Raw genomic sequence first — 15347 nt, 5'->3', positions numbered from 1 at the left:
CAAGTAGCCTCCCAGCTGATAAGTTCTTCCTGTTGATGCCAGACAGGGAGAGAAATATACAAAAGTTGTCTCTTTGATCATCTCATGCCAGCCCAGCCCACCTCGTTTTGAGGAAGCCACAGATAGTTCAGTTGTCCAGTTGATCTCATTTGTCTCTGGGCCATTCCGCCTCTCCTTCCAGCCTCACCCTGTGCAGCCTCATGGCTTCCTATATTCATCCCTTTCCTGTCCTCTCAGGAACTGAATTTTCAACCTCACCTTTACTGCACTCACATCTGTTCTTTTCCCATTTTGCTGATTGTCCTCTTTCTCCCTGCCTTGGGGCTTCAGCCACATCTGGAGGACTGCGTCCAGCCAATGGTCAATCTTCACCTTCTCTGAGGATCCTTAGCCTCTTTGGCATCCCAAAAGCCACAAATCCCCTATCAGGTATATACTCTAAAACAGACCCTGGAAGGAGAAAACAGCCATAAGTAATTGCTTTCAAAAAGGGAAGATTTATCTTAAGAAAAAAAAATGGGAAAGTGACATTTGGGGGGGGGAATGTTAATTATTATTTCTGCCTTTAAAAGATGTTTGAGCTTATAATTGTACACTATGTGTAACCCTTGCAGATCAGTTTGTTTGTTTGACACATTTGGGGAGGGAAATATTGCTACATCTAATAGCAACCAATTGAATTAATCCGGTGGGGAGGAACCAAAGAGCCGGACTTTGAGTGCAATGCCTCTGTAATGTATTGGCCACAACTGTTTTAAATCTCTTACTTAATGTCTGACCTACATTGCTGTATTGTTTAACAGTTGCTGTTACTGAAAGCCAGACTGGCTGTCTCCAAGCTGATAATGAGGTTTGGGGCGGGAAAGTGTTACTTTAAACCTATTGGTTGCCACCTAGAGGCTAACTGTATAAATAGCTGTGCAGCAGCCTTTAGGGCTGCTTCTGTTCTGAGTTAATAAACTTGTTTGCTGTTTCAACACTCTGCCTCATTCAATGCCTAAAGAACTGAAGATATAACAGTGGCGACGAGGGTGGGATGTGCTGCTTCATTGAGAGAGCTTGAAGTCACTAGGGGGTGAGGTCAGCACAGAGCCTGACAAGAACTACATTCCCCCCCCCTCGGTCTGTCAGCAAGCCATGCTGGAGACCACCACACCCTAAGGATCTGTCCTAGGGCCTACACAGAAGCCAGCAGCGCAAGGCATTGCACAAAGAAACAAACCACCATGGCGAAGATCAGGAAGCTCAGAATTCGACGTAACTCACCCGGAGAGATGGGCATCCTACATCTCCTGCGTCGAAAATTACCTCCGGGCCAACCAGGTCGCCAAAGATGGATTGAAGGCGGTGACACTCCTCTGCATGTGCGGCTCCACCCCCTTGGACATTGCAGAGAACCTGGTCGCCCCGGCACCTATGCAGACTTGAAAAAAAAGCTCCGAGACCACTTCGAGCCCAAGTTATCCATTATAGCGTGGAGGCACACTTTTGAACAGCAGGAGCAACAACCCGGCAAGTCTGCAACAGAATTCATTGCCGCTCTTCATCAAGCGTCCCGACTCTGCAATTTCACGGATTTGGAGGAGAGACTATGAGACCGCTTGATCTGCGGACTCCGGAATTGAGAGCTCCAACAAAAACTGTTCGCTAAGGAGACTCTCACTACAGGAGGTCTTGAAGGAGGTCATGGCGGATGAAGCCACCGGAGGGGCTGTTAAAGCACGGTGGCCCTCCAAAAGCACACCAAGCACTGAAGCCGTCCACCACGAGGACACTGAGTGGATGGAAGACACCGATAGACTACAAAGTCGACCAGCTATGAAAGCACCCGGAGAAGGGACTGCAGCCAGCTGAGAAGGCAGTTCCATTCCTTAGGTGCATGGGCTGCAGAGGCCGCCATCAACGCGTGGATTGCCAATTCCGAACTGCAACATGTCGGGCCTATGGCAAACCAGGCCACATCACCACCATCTGCTGAGGTCGTCAGAGGGACCGCCCAAAAGAAGACTCATTCAGGAGAGGTACCAGGCCTCCGGATCAACACTGAGTAGGGTTCTACTCCAGCCGAAGGGGCGTACTCCGCACTGGTGTCCATCGCCCCCTAAAGCAGAAGCTTAGGCTACAAGTCAAGCTTCAGGGAGTTCCATGCAAGATGGAACTGGACATGGGCTCAGCCATGTCCATCATTTCACAAGGAACATTCAGGCACCTATGCCATCATACCAACAGATGGGCCAAGCTCTGGTCATCTAATCTACTACTCACAGACTTCCAAAACTCCCGAGTGGCGGTCAAAGGCAAAGCCACACTTCTGGTGGAATTCAAGGGGTTCAAGGGGCCACTAGATGTTGTAGTGATGGAAGGCCAACGCACGAGCGCACGAGGTTTGATGCATTGGGCATTCAAGTAACCGGCATTCACCAAACGCAAGCGGCAGATCTGTCTGTAGTCTGCCAAGAGTTCACGGATGTTTTCAGTTCTAGTCTAGGGGAGTACAAGAGTCCTCCAATCGCCCTCAAGCTTGATCCTATGGTAACTCCAATACGGATCAAGCCTCGTAGAGTGCCTTTCACTTTAAAACCCAAAATCGATGCAGAGCTGGATAAGCTAGTGGAACAAGGGGTATTGCAGCCCATAGACAGTGGGGTGTGGGAGACTCCCATAGTAATGCCATTAAAGGCCAACAGGGAAGTGTGAATGTGCGCTGACTATAAGTGCACCCTCAACAGGGCACTTCAACAGCACGCATACCCTGTGCCAGTTGTCAGCCATATTTTGGTGTCATTTCAAGGAGCCGTATGTTCGCCAAATTAGATTTGGCACAGGCCTATCAACAACTGCCCGTGGATGAGGCCATGGCGGTAGCTCAGACCATTGTCACCCATAGGGGGGCTTTTAAGGTTAAGCGCCTACAGTTTGGGGTGAGTGTAGCTCCAGGCTGTTCCAGAGAGTGACGGGGCACACACTCAAGGGAATTCCAGGGGTTTGCCCCTACTTTGATGATGTCCTCATTGCTGAGGAATCGGTTGAGATTCTGGCTGAACGGCTTAAGACCGTCCTTCAGCGATTCTGCGATGCGTGACTTAAACTAAAAAAAGAAAAATGCAAGATTGGGGTAGAGTCAACTGACTTCCTTGGTTTCTGCATCGATGGCAAAGGCATTCATCCAGCGGAATCCAAATTAAAAACAATCCAGCAGGACCCAAGGCCGAAGTCAAAGGGAGCGCTTCAGGCTTTCCTAGGCCTTTTGAATTTTTACTATGCCTTCCTCCCAAACAAGGCCACAGTGGCAGAGCCATTACACTGGCTCTTGGATAGACAAGCTCAGTGGCAGTGGACCAGTGTCCACAAAAGTAGCTTCCAAGCAGTCAAATCACTGCTGTCGTCGAACTCAGTTCTCACTCATTTCAATGAGCAGCTGCCTGTCTGCATTGCGTGTGATGCATCCCCGTATGGGGTTGGGGCTGTGTTAAGCCACTTAATGGCTGATGGGAGGCAGAAGCCCATCGCGTATTACTCCAGGACCCTATTGTCCGCAGAGCGCAACTACACGCAAATTGACAAGGAGTCTCTGGCCATTGTGGCTGGAGTTAAAAAGTTCCATGACTACTTGTATGGCCACCAGTTCACGATCTTCACAGACCACAAGCCACCCCTAGGGTTGTTCACCACAAACAAACAGACATCTCAGATTCTGTCTCCTCGAATGCTGAGGTGGTCTATCTTCCTGTCAGCCTACAGCTACAGGATGATTCACAAACCGGGCAAGGAAATGGGCCATGCAGATGGCCTGAGCAGGTTCCCCCTGCCAGATCCAGGTCTGCCTGCATGCAACCTGGCTATCCAGGATTTGCCAGAATCTCCCCTTCACGCTGGGGACATAGATGCCGAGACGGCAGCTGACAAAACGCTGAGTCGTGTGCTAAACTGGGTACACACAGGATGGCTGGACAAATGTCCAGGGCCAGAATTTCAGAGTTTCTTCATGAGAAAAGATGAGCTTTCAGCTCATAAGGGGTGCATCCTTTGGGGAAGTAGGGTCATGGTCCTGAGCTCTTTATGGCCCAGAGTCTCTGCACGAGGGTCATCCGGGAATAGTCTGGATGAAGGCACTTGCGAGGAGCTACCTTTGGTGGCCAGGACTAGATAAAGCCATCAAGGCCCAAATACATGGTTGCTACACGTGCCAGCAATCCAGACCGGAGATGCCACAAGCCCCTGTCCACCGATGGGAGGACACACAAACACCATGGTCAAGAATCCATATCGATTTTGCTGGGCCCTTTCAGGGACAGCTGTTTCTAATAATGGTAAATAACCATTCTAAATGGTTAGGGGTTGCACCAGTCCCTACTATGACTACTGCCAAGACCATCCAGGAACTGCGCAGAATCTTTGTAACATACAGACTTCCAGATGTGTTAGTCTCAGACAATGGGGCTCAGTTTACCGCTTCTGAATTCCAGTCTTTCCTCAGGGCAAATCTAATACGGCACGCCGCGTCGGCTCCCTTTCACCTGGCCTCAAATGGCCAAGTGGAACGCATGGTCCGCAGAACCAAGGAATCACTAAAACGGATTGTCACAGGGGATTGGCACCACACACTGGAAGATTTTCTGATCTGACAATGCACAACTCCCTGTACCGCCACGGGCAGAAGCCCTGCCGAACTCAGATGGGGCCAATGTTTGATCACCAAGCTGGACAGGCTGCACCCCAACCAGGTTGCCTCGAACTCTGCTCAGCCAAAGGCACATCGGAATTTGCAAGTGGGTGACTGGGTTTGGACCTGGAATTATGGGCAAGGGGCTTTGTGGGTGGCAGCCGTGGTTGTTAAGGTGTCAGGACCACTCTCTTATGAGGTGGTCCTGGAAGATGGGCAAGTCATTCGCCGGCACATTGACCAGCTGCGTTGGAGGCTAGCGAACCAGTTGCTGGCTCAGGCCTCTCAAGAGGGCCACATGCAAGGGCTGTGCGACAGTGACCCAACAGAGGAGCTTGCACATGCCAACAGAACTCTTACTCAAGGAGATGCGGAAAATGCCATAGGAGAGTTTTCCACGGACAGACAGACAGTATCTGCTGAACAGGACCGGCAAACTGTGCTGAGGGACAGCCCTGCAGACTTTGCTGCACGATTGGACTTTGGTTTGGGCCGACCAGGACTGGCCAGCCAAAGGGACCCAAGTCAACCTGACTTCACTGGACCTCAGAGTCCTGGTCTACCCAGCCAGGCAAGCGAGTGGGTAGACCGGGAGACCCCTGCAACCCCTAGATGTTCAGAACAGTCAAGAAGGCCACCTAAATATCTGCAGGACTATGTCCAGCAATTGAGAGTTTGAGCCATCTAGAGGGAAGGGGTGTAATGTATTGGCCACAACTATTTTAAATCACTTGCTTAATGTCTGACCTACATTGCTGTATTGTTTAACAGTTGCTGTTACTGAAAGCCAGACTGGCTGTCTCAAGCTGATAATGAAGTTTGGGGTGGGAAAGTGTTACTTTAAATCTATTGGTTGCCGCCTAGAGGCTAACTGTATAAATAGCTGTGCAGCAACCTTTAGGGCTGCTTCTGTTCTGAGTTAATAAACTTGTTTGCTGTTTTAATACTCTGCCTCATTCAATGCCTAAAGAACCGAAGATATAACAGCCTCCTTTGCATCAGCTGCTCAGAAGGAGGGAATGCTCTCCTCTAGGCCACACAGAGCCCTTTGAGCCTTCCCAGAATGCCTTGGGCAGAACTGCTGGCACAATTGGGCCATTGGTCTTAACTGCAAACTTGGAACATAACCAGAAAACCAAAGTTTATGGAAGGGACCAGGGCGCATCACAGCTCCATTCCTGTGGCGCTGCAGAATTTTGTGGCAGTGCCACAAAAAACTTCCAGCTTCTGAAACAGCTGAGCTGAGCTGAGCTGCCTTTCAGGTGCCAGAAGGCTGAAACCCCAACCCTAGTGGGGACATTGTTCATGAAACTCCCCCCACCACCACCACCACACCAATTTCTTTCTAGTGAGGAGGAACACTTGGAGGGCCTTCATCTAGCATCAAGAACCAACGACCACAGCTCTCCCATTTCAGGGCATCAGTCAGAGTGGAGAGGGGAGATCTGTGTGGAGAACTTTGCTGCTAAAAGCACCCCCAAGCCTGGGCACAGGAAGGGTCCTCCACAGAGACCCACTGTGTCCTTTTAAGAGCCAAAAAAGGAGCTATGTTCTTCCAGGAAAACAGATCCTGCCCCACATAAATGGAGATGGGTGGACTTGGTCCTTGATTTATGTGTTACCTCCCCTTCCATTCTAGAGGTATTCCTTCTGGGCCGGGTGGGTAGTGCCAGTTGGCTAACCTGGTAGGTAGAGGCTTTCCTCCCAAGGGAGGAGCTGGGCATTGAAGACTGCTTCTTCCTCAGAAGGGGCTCTTCATGCAGTGCCCCTTCACAGGAGGGGTCCTGGCTGGGGGGGTTCGGGATTGCCAAGCTGGAAGGTCAGCTCTCAGCTGAATCCTTCAGGTACAAACATTTTGATGGAGGCAAAGGAGCAGAGAATTCAACTGGATGGGAAGGAAGAAAATAACGTTACAATATTCTTACTAGAGCAAAAAGTTTTTAAATAAAAAAAAATGAGTTGTCAGCATAAAGCAGAGTGCCAGGTGATTTCCTGGCTCATAACATTCACTTATAGTTTCATTGGCATTAAAGGCCCAAAATACCATTCTACATTTTTGGTACAACCTCCTCATCTTCATCCTCTCACCCCAGGTTTATTCATAGATATCAGTTGCTGCAATCAATAAAAGTTGTCTCTTCAGCCTTAAGAAAAGAACCCAGTAATTGTTTGGCCATCTGCAATGAATCCTAGCCAGAAGCATTTTGTTTCTAATATGTCACAGATGGACACAATCTGGTCTTCAGATTCACTTATTCTAACCAATTTCATGCTGGATATAATTTATATGTTCCCATAACTAGTTTTGCAAAAAAAAAAAAAAGTTTAAATGTGGTATGTATGATGGTTTATGAAATGGCCTTGCACACCACAAATGTTCTGTTCCCCTTTTAATGTATTATATCCAGACTTTGCTAAAAATCCCAACACTAGATTCTAAATCCAGGTATCCTACATCCAAATCCAGCCAGATGCCAACTGACAGGTCTATGCAAAGCAAAGTTAAATACCAACCTTGCAGGCTGAATCCACAACCATCCCTTCACTGTCTTTTAAGATTCTTGTGAAGAAATAGCAGTCAGGTGATGTAATTTCAGCTCAGTACAACCCACACAGACCCTCCACAATGACTTTCAAGGCTTTCACATGGACACCAGCCCTTCCCACTGCTTTCCCTTACATTGAAGAGGGGCAGGGAACCTGGACCTTCTGCATATGAGGCAAGGGCTTGCTTGTTAAGCATTGGGTAGCTTTGACATGCTTCCTGGAGAGTTCTCTGCACAGTTTTCAAAGGTAAGAACGGGAGGATCAGTCAACTAGAAGGGTCTAGAATTGGGTCTCTCCACAATATGAGTTAAAAATAGTCTAAGGTGGGGTGGGTGAGGAAATGTCCAGCTGGACCTTGGGACTTCATAAATATCAGGATTTGGCATCTACTTAAAACCACAGCAACAAGGAGACAATTGATCAACTTGGTCCCTCAAGAATGTAGAAGTAGAACTTCTCAATGCTGTACGTATTCACTAAGGTTGCACTCCAACACAGCTGGACAGGCTTTCTGAGTAAGAAATGGCTTCCTTTTCTCAGTCCCCCCCCCCCCAGGGCTCTTCCCAGCACGTCTCCCACCCCTCCTGCTCTCAAGATTGACTTCAAAGTGCCTAAAGGTTCCAGAAGTCCAGTTCTTGCCTTCCCCAGACTCTCTTTCCATATCCCAAGTGAACTTCCAGGAATTGAACTTCTCTCTACTCCTGCACAAACATGAGATTTCATGTGGGCCCTCAGAGGGTGGGCTCTGCAATGAACGCAGACAACTTTCACATCCTTACGTGTCTTTCCAGTCTTTCCAGTTCAAGGACAGCATATTTTTCAAGTCGGTGGGGCAGTCGGAGAAGAATTGTGTGTGTGTGTGTGTGTGTGTGTGTGTGTGTGTGTGTGTGTGTGTGCATCTGCATCTGCATCTGCATCAGAAATATATTTTTGATCTCCGAAAGAGCTGGATTGTCAGGCAGCCTGATTGATAAAACATCATTCCTCTGCCAATTAAAGTGAGAGAGTCAGGTTTGCAGGAAGAAAGAAGGCATTGATTTTGATGTGGGGTTTCCATTACTTTGCTGAAATAAGGCTGTGTGCTCTGGCTTTAAATATTTATAACTTCAGGGAAGGGGGCAAAGACCAGAGTGGGGAAACCAGGTGAGAGGAGGCTGTCAGAAAGTGCCCACAAGTGTGTTTTGCTCCTAGGATAACGAGGTCCTCGTGAAAATGTGAAATTAGACTTTCAACCTCACAAACTCGACTCCTTTTTCATCTTGGTTGAGTACCTCCCTGTCTTCCAAACTCAGCTCATGCCTTATCTTAACCTTAGCCGGGGACTAAGCTATAAAGCATATTTCAAAATGGCAGCATAATATCTTTTTCTAAAATCATCCCCCTCCACTCTGAGGCCAAGATGAAAACAGGAGCATAATCGCCAGCATACATCAAAACAAAACAAACCCAAAGCCCTTCATCAAAGCCTAATCCTAAAAGCTTCCAGAATTTTCCTTCCTTTCATCTAGGTTCCTGCCATTTAGTTATTCCGGGACACAGGGACATCACTGGGCAATGCGAGAAAGGAGGAAAGATTCAATTAATGAGCACATTGGTGGGTTTATGGACATTTCTTCTGCTCCACCCTTCTTCCTCTCTGCTCTTTTTTTCCTCCCCAGAGTTAATCTGGAAGGCAGAGTCCTTAGCATTAGCTGCTTGGCACCCCAGAGCATCCACTTCCCTTCCTAAATCTTTCCATTCCATTTGAATGAATATGTTTAGCAATGGCGCAGGATGCTCCACCAGGTAGCAAAAGCGCCCAGCAAGGAGCAAATGTTCATGAGAAAGACGGGCCTTCACTTTAGGTTTTCATTGCTCAATGGAGGTGGCTTCACCGTTATCCAGGAAGAACACCTAATTCCTTCAAGCCTCAGTCAACCTGCGCATGTGGACAACCAAAGCCATGACATAAGGACATATTGCATCGAGCCGCACAACCTGTGTCAAGAAATGCAATTCTTGGAACATCTTGGGCAATCTGGCAAGAAGGACTTGTAGTCCTTAAAGGCTAACACATATAGTAAGGCATTCAGTTGGCATGGGGAGAAACGCACTTCTTCATCTGGACTGACTGGAGAAAGATCTCCAGGAGAGGGGGCCCTTGGAAGAAGTCCAGAGATTGCTTAGGTGGTTGTTTAGTCACACTGAGAGAGAAAAGGAGAGGATAGCCTCTACTACACATGCCATTTTCTCACCTCTGCTTCTCTGAACCTGGCTTCTATTATTGTTAGCAGAGGAGATGTGATTTTTTTTGTGTGTGTCACCCTCCCTCCCCTTTACTCTCCACTCATGACTTTATATGGCAGTGCAGGGTTTTCTCAAAGACTGCACAGCTGTTCAATTTAACTCAGCATAACTCCCTTGGGATAATTCAGAATTTACCTGTTCAAGGTTTCTCTTTTTTCTTCAAAAGGTGAGCTAGCCTCCTGTGAGCATTTCCACTGCTCTTTTTAAATAAATTATCACATCCTGAACTTCCCTTTCCCTTCTCCTTTTACATAGAGGGGGCGGTCAAGGCTGGGACTTTGTTCTGAAAGTATGGTAGAAGTAGAGAAGGCTGCTGAAATTGTGAATTTTATGAAGAGATGGTGGTCTTCCCACCTGGACTGCCTAAAATGTCCAAGAGAGTCCAAATTGGAAGACCACCTTGATGTTCATGAGAGTTCCAAGGTTTTCTCCTACCGTTGCTGATGTCATTCTTTTCCAAGCTCTTATTAAAGATTCACCTGCCCAAAGAAATTTTGAAGAAGCACACTTGGACCCCAATTGTAGGTAAGTATGGAAACTAACATGGTTAATGGAGTTTTGAGGCAATGGGATGATTCCCAAGGCCATTTTTAGTGCACATTGTTCCATCCAAAATAGACCACCTAAATTTATCCTCCATTTTTTCTGCCATTAAACACTTCAAACTCTGCTGTTTTAATTGTTTTAACCGGTTGTTTACTATATCCCACCCAGAGTCACATTTGGAAGATGGGCATCTATATTAATCTGATCCATAAATAAATGTCTGCCACAAGAGAATTGTGAACAGTTCTTCTGTACTCAAGCAGTTGTCATCCTGCCCAATGCAGAAAGCCAATCGGTTGTCCAACCTTCTCAAGGCTGGCCATAACAATTCAGTTTTTCTCTGCTTTTGGCTTCGCATGCTAGGCGAAACCAGCCATTAGGATTTGTAAATAAGAATGTGCTAATCATCATTATTAATGTATTACCTTAAGCCTGATTCCTGAAACCTGAATTAAGCAAACAATAGTCAGGCGTGATGTGCAGCTCTGGTCAATGAGAGATGCAAGGCTAGAGAGGTCAGTTATGCAGAGGGGGTAGCAGGCAGCCTCCTCCTTTGGCGGGAGTCCTCCCTTGCTCTGTTGCCCCCAGGGGAGGGCAGCTGAGGCTGCAATCTGCCCAGGCCCAGGGTGGAAATCCCTCTCTCTTGAACAGCTCTTCTTTGGCGTCATCACCTTCCATCTCCCCTGCAGAGGCCTGCTGGCCCTTTCAATGGAGGGGGGGCAGTGTGTGGTGGTGGGGAGCCGGACCCTCCGATCAATGAAGCTTCAGATGAAGAGGGAGCTGAGCTGAGCTCCACAGGTGATTTATGATTTCACAGGCCAGCTGAAATGCTGTGATCGAGTTTCTTATTGTAATGGTCTCTTGCTGAGCAGTATCCAATTAGATGACCCCCCTGGGTCTTTCCCATCGATTTCATTCAGGGTGGGGAGATTTGGCCCTTTGTCTTCTCATTACTCTTCTGATGAGAGGGGGCACCAGGTTCCCTTCACTGGGATGAAAGGCGTTGAACGAAGAAATCGGTGGCCCAAAGGTCTGGGGGGCATGGCCTCAATAGCCAGAATGGGATGTCTGGCAAAGTTGGGGCAACCAGGACATCTCAACAGGCGAAGCCAAGCCTCCAATGCCATCTCCTGGAAGTTCTGAAGCACCTGCTAGAGAGGGAAGAGAAACTGGTGGCTGAAGACATGGAGAAAAATCCCACCCAAAGAGTTATTTGGATTCATAAAGCCCCCAGAGAAGTTAATGCTGGAGTTAATTATAGGATTGTCCCTTTGCAAGGAGGGCCGTCACTACAGGTGAACCTAAGAGAAATCAGGAGGTGCAGGGGGGAAGGATTGAGAAGACACCCTTAGAAAATCAGGTACTGTCTTGGTGGTGCAGAAGACCTAAACTTCTGCAGAACTTTGGGCAACTAATTTGCTCTTCCTGGTCAATGTGTATCTGAGAGTCAAAGAGGTCCTGCATGGTGCCCCTTTCTGGCTATTCCTGCTCAAATAAGTGTTCCTTCCTTCCCACCTTTCCAAATACACTGCAGCTACCAAACCGGGAGAATCTTTTGGGACCAAGAATGAAAAAGATGCTCTCTGGTCTGGCACCTTGCACTAAGCTCTGGGTTTATAAGTGCTTTTCTTTGATGGCTTGTCACTTTTAACACAACAGAAGAGGCTGGAGTCACATTACAAACTAAGCCAGAAGAACCACATGATTCATAAACCGTAAGGGCCAGGCTCGCACAACCAGCGAGAACCAAACAAGCCACAAGATGGCTTAGCAGGATACTGTATGTGAACTTTGTCAATCAACTAAAAGAAGAAAGGAATCAGAAGCTGCTTCCCTCCTTGGGGAGATGGTTGTGGGGGGGCTGAATATCTTTGGCAGGAAAATAATGTCAGGGCCTTGTTCAAGGCCTCTGTGGTCCCCTGTCAGGGATTTGCAAAACCAGCCCCTGGCAACCAGGCCCTGCCTCTTTCCACAAACCTTGTTAGTTGCCACCCCAGCCCCTCTGCAGGAATGGAGAGGCAATTCTCACTTCTCAGGGAGTCCCAGTCTTGATTCTGGACTATCCAGATGCACTTTCTGTACTTCCCAACATATGCCGGCGGGGGGGGGGGGAGGAATATCAAGGAAGTCTTCCGAAGGCATCATAGGTCGATTAAATAGCCCTCAGTGCCCACCACTGTTCATTAGAGAAACAACCACATGTTATTGCAGGGAAGCTTTTCTATCAGGCTCATCTCAGAAAAACAGCAACGAAAACGGTTTCTCAGGGAGGAGATTTAGAAAGGAGGAGTTGAGAAACAATCCCCTTTCTGGAGAACAGGGGTCTCCAACCAGGCTGGCAAGGCTGCCTCTTTGTGTGGGAGAGAGCGGGAGGCAAGTGCCAAACAACCGCTGATCAGGCCTCCTCGGACAATTTGGATCAAAGCTGTCACTTTTCAGAAGTTTGCTGGGATGCATTTCCTTCCCCTGAAGAGAAGTGGTTCTGAAATAAAGGGAGCTGGGAGGGGTCCTGACAGGCTGCAATGCACTGGCCAAGTCTCCTCCCGCTTTAGAGGTAGGCCTAGCCGTCAGTCGCATACTGCCCCACATCAAAGTCCATGCAGAGGAAAGGGGCTCCCCTCAGTCGCCCAGGATCAGGGCACTGTCTGGCAGCAGTGTAAGGAGGGGGGGCTGGGGGAGGTGCTGCAAACGGGCTTCCCACAGATCCTCAGGATTCCTTTGCTTCCTCTCCTCTCCCCACAGTCCCAGCTGATCCACTTTGATGTGCGGAGGGGAGGAGAGGGTTTCCAGGGCAGGGAGCTTTGCAGCCCCCCCCCCCATTCGAAACAATCCCAAAGGGTTGCTTCCTTCCACTCCCTCCCCAGCTCGTTCCTGGTGCAGAAAGCCCCTTGGAGACAGAATTCCAGCTGGCAAGAAAGGGAGACCCCTGAATCCTGCCCTCCAGCGGTAGCTATCCATAACTCCCCTCATCTCAAAGATTTATTCTTTGCCTAATTACAGCCAATTAACACTTAACCCCAAATAAGCCTGCATCTATCTTTGTTGTTCGGTAGAGTCATCACCAAGTAGTTTGAGCAGATGCTAATTGAAAATGATCGGATAAAAAGTTCCTTCAGCCGTTCAGAAATTCCTGCAAAAAAGCTACTGGGCAGAAGCTATGCCAGGGCAGGCCCAGAGCTTTCTCCTCAGGCTCTGCCTCAGTCTCCCCTCCTGCAAGGAGATGGATCCCAGACGTCCTTCATAGCGGCCTCTTCCGGGAGAGCAGAGGCCATCCAAGCAGACAAAGGCTGCCCATGGAGAAGTCACCTTGGAAGAGAAGGGGCTCCCCGATTCCTTGCAGTGCCCCTCAAGCCAGTGAAGCCCCTGGTGAGCCATCCCTGCTTTGAGAAAAGGCAGCCATCTGAAAGCGAGTGAGGCAGACTATTCCCTGCTTCTGTCACTGGGAAATGTAAGCTCCCCACTTTTCCAGAAAAGCCGAGTGGCCAGGCAGCCAAATACCCACCGGACACTCTTGGCTTTGAGATCAGTTCAGGCTCTGCTTGTTCCTGCCCACCCAAGACTTGCACCTTACAGCTTTTCTCAAGGCGGACAGACGTCATTTACAACAGGAGCTTCCCCAAGAACCTCATTCCGCAGTTGAAGACAAGCCTTGAAGAAAGGTCTCATCCTGCATCTCCCTCGCCTTGGAGGAAAACTCTCCCAAATGCCCACAGATAGAACGATTCCAGCAACTGCTTTATTTATTTATTTATTTGTTTATTTTTGTTTATTTATTTTATTTTTCTAGGGAGCGAGTTATGGTGAGTGATGGGCTTCTTGTTACCAAGCAAGCCAGACACAAGAGCTCCACAAACCTTACACAGAATATTGATCCAAGGGAAACATCTACTAGCCAAGGCCCCCAAATAGGGTGAGGGTTGCTTGAGAATTGATAAGGACACCCGATAACAAGAAGGGAGACCCAGGTGTTATTCAAAGGGTGAATGAACTACAGACACATTTCTTTTGAAATGTAACATAGCAGCTTTGATATGTGAGACGAGCCAAGCCTCTAATTGTTATTCTAAGAAGCTAACTCTGTATTTTACTGCAGAAAGGGGAAAGAAACACCACATATCCTTGAATCTGCTCCTTTGCTAAAGGCATAAATTCTACAAACATTTTAATCACTGACAGCGTATTGGCACAACTAGTAGAATTCTGCCCTTAAATGAGCATCTATAGAAAAACATAACATGAATAAAAGCATGTAGAAAGGAAGGCATGAGCAAATCTTGCTAAATTCTTATTTCACTTCTCCCTGCTATCCCAGGAGACAACTCGCCTGAGCTGGGCAAGCTGATTCTCCTGGCCCTTTCGTGGCTCTCCTCAGCACCCTTTCCTTGAGATGCATCAGAAACAGATGGACGGGCAAGCCAACATCATCCCAGGCTTCCATTTTGTCAGAGAAAGCTTCCATGCTGCCTTCCATTTATTCAAGGAACATCTGTCTTGCAGCTGATGGAGATGCTAAGGTTTCTCCACAGCTGGTTCCAGCGATCAGCTGGTTCCTGCAACTCCTAACCATCCATCACACCTTCCATCTATTGTTTGGAGCTCTCCTTTCTGGGACAGAACAGAGTTTCATGCCGCTGGGAGCTGATAATGGCCATTTTGTAAGGGCAGGACAGCAAATGATAGATGTAGCCAGCAAGGGACGCCAGGGGCCACACACAATTCCCTGGTTAACTAACATTAACTAACAAGTCCCTAAACCCTGCACCTTTTTCCATGCTTTTTATTAATTGCTTGGCTGCTTGGTTTCTTCCTTGATGTGAGCATAACATGAACTGCCCTCCCAAGGAGGAGCCTTTGATGTGCAGAGGGCGCATCAAAGGGTGTGAACAGGATCACACAGGGCTGAATTGGGAAAGGCAGCCCCAACTTTTCCATCTGAACATTAGCTTTGAGGCCATTCCTCCTGCCATGTAGCTGAGCCATCTTTCCTTCGGTGAGGAAAAGAGACCACCCACCCTGGGGTGTCAGGGGCTATCTGCCTCAAGGAAACAAAACTGGGGGCTGAGTCTGAGTCATTCCTTGGACTCTTCCTTTAACAAGGAAATTGTTCTTCTACGCAGCAGCAGTTCCCCCACTCCTGTTTTGGTGTGCAATGACCTAATTATGGCAATAGGTTAATCCTTTCACTTTCTCCTGCTGACAGTGAGAGACATCAGCTAGGGAGAGGCTGAGAAGCAGCTGATACAATTTATTATTTATTTTTAACCATTCTCGAGAATTTTTTTCTGCAGCAGATCTTGATTACCTG

General features: G+C 48.1%; 1 long non-coding RNA gene across 1 annotated transcript in view; it reads right to left on the bottom strand.

The window, feature by feature from the left end:
• Positions 1-924: 924 nt before the first annotated feature.
• LOC120301969 overlaps positions 925-15347 on the bottom strand; it is a 32768-nt gene continuing 18345 nt past the window's right edge. Inside the window, exons 4-5 of the long non-coding RNA XR_005555077.1 lie at positions 10468-11193; positions 925-6548 (exon numbers count right to left, since the gene is read on the bottom strand). This is a non-coding gene — a long non-coding RNA (uncharacterized LOC120301969). The remainder of the gene's footprint in view (positions 6549-10467; positions 11194-15347) is intronic.

The sequence above is a fragment of the Crotalus tigris genome, unplaced genomic scaffold (assembly GCF_016545835.1).
Source record: "Crotalus tigris isolate CLP2741 ecotype Arizona unplaced genomic scaffold, ASM1654583v1 scf7180000024416.509849, whole genome shotgun sequence".
Taxonomy (NCBI): domain Eukaryota; kingdom Metazoa; phylum Chordata; class Lepidosauria; order Squamata; family Viperidae; genus Crotalus; species Crotalus tigris.
The sequence above is the reverse complement of the archived record's forward strand: the minus strand, read 5'-3'. Positions and strand labels throughout refer to the sequence as shown.